The sequence below is a fragment of the Mus pahari genome, chromosome 14 (genome assembly GCF_900095145.1).
Source record: "Mus pahari chromosome 14, PAHARI_EIJ_v1.1, whole genome shotgun sequence".
Lineage (NCBI taxonomy): Eukaryota > Metazoa > Chordata > Mammalia > Rodentia > Muridae > Mus > Mus pahari.
This window is the reverse complement of record NC_034603.1, coordinates 50,120,822-50,122,730: the sequence shown is the minus strand read 5'-3', so window position 1 is coordinate 50,122,730 and position 1,909 is coordinate 50,120,822.

Genomic DNA, 1,909 nt, shown 5'->3' with positions numbered 1-1,909 from the left:
ATGCTGTAGTAGTCAAAGAAGATGATTCTCATTAGGTCCCTAATGCCTGGTGGCAATTAATGTCACCTAAGGGCTTATTAACCATCCCAAGGAGAGGCAAGCCAGCTACCAGCTCTCTCTCCCCCCCCCCCACTCCCCTGCAATCTGATGTTGAGGCATAGAGTACAGGATCCACTAAACACAAGCAGAATCCTTCTGGCCCTGACCACTAGCCCACTGGGGACCCAGAACTTGGGGATGGCTGGATGAAGGAGACAAAGCTGCTTCCCCAGGCAGCCTTCTCCACAGCTTCTGTAGCTGGCTCAAGAGCCAGTGTGGGTGAGGGCCCACCCTACCCTCCTGGCTGAAAGTAGTACACTGTGTTGGGTAGGGTGCTGATGGGCTGGGCATCGTGGAGTTCTAAAGACCCCAACTCAGTTTCCCCTCCTTGCACCCCAACTTTCACAATAGTACTGTGGATGTCTCCAACACCACAGGTGTCAAAGGGAAAATTAGCCCTTGATCCCATGGATCTTCTGTTCTGGAAGGAAAGGGTGGATTCTAAGCATGTGAACTAGAATGTGGGGACACCTGAGGGTACTGCCATGTGTGTGTGTGTGTGTGTGTGTGTGTTTATGGGATATACACGGGCCTGTGTAAGCTAGAGGTCAAAGTGAACTGTCTTCCTCAATCTCTTTCTACATCATCTTCTTCACCTCCATCATCGTCATCATCATCATCATCATCATCATCATCATCATCATCGCCATCGTTTCTTACTGAACACAGAAGTCATTGTTTGGGCTAGACTGACCAGCCAGCCAACTCCAAGAATTTGCCCATCTCTGCCTCTTCACCCTGGGGGGAGGGGGGTTATAGACACACCTCACTATGCCTGATTCATACATGTTTGACGTAGAATGTGAACTCAGGCCCTCATGCCTGTGTTGTAAGCACTTTGCTGACCTCTTGCTAGCCCATGATTCTGTCATCCTCACAGAGGTGGTGGTCTGGTCTCCAGCCCTATTCTTTCCGTACCTCCCTAGGTGATACGTTCTTCACTAACCACGAAGACTGGCCGTGTCAGCGTGCCTGATCCCTCAGTGGGTTCCCGGGTTCCACGTAATTCCTCTTGTCCACCTCAAAGGAGTGATGCATCTGGAAAGTACAATACCAAGGGAGTCTCAGTTCTACTGTGTGGGGACTCGTCACTTTTGTCAGCTGCATTCTGGAGTTCACGGAAGAAGATACTGGTATAAAATGTACTAATCCAGTTGTCCCTAGCCTGACAACTAGGATGTCAGGGGAGAGGATGGCACCTTTCTCAGTCTTCCAGGCCATGTGATAAACTACCTATGGTCTCATGAAGTCTTGGTCTTGGGGTTCCAGTGAGCCATGCCCCTAGGGACCTAGATGGCAGAGGTCAAATGGGGCCTAGGCTGGAGGAAGGGACAGAGGGAGGTTGCGGAGGGAGGGCTGGCATGCATGGCAGTCTTCTTCCTGTTTTTCCTTTCTGAGTGTCTTTCTGGATGGAGTTTGGCAATGGCTGGGGCCATCTCCTTTGCCAGCTGGTTTGTGATGCCTGGAAGAGAGAAGGAGTAGGGGGAGGGGAGGGAGTGGGGGGAGGGGAGGGAGTGGGGCTCTCTGCCCTAGCACCCTGCACAGGTGCTCATCAAGACCCAGTCCAGAGCCAGTACTGCTTCCTCCCTGTGAGTGTGCCCTGGCTTTCAGAATGCCCACCATGAGAAGGAGACAGGCAAGGGGGGTCATTCCTGGGACCTCCTGGGGCGCCTCATCAGATTTCCTAAGTTAGCCCTCACTCTCGTTATCACTGCAACTATCACATCATGTTAACTATGCCATTTTATTAACTACTTTGATTATGTGAGTGTGTGGTGTATGTATGTGTTTAGGCTGCACTTACTCCCCC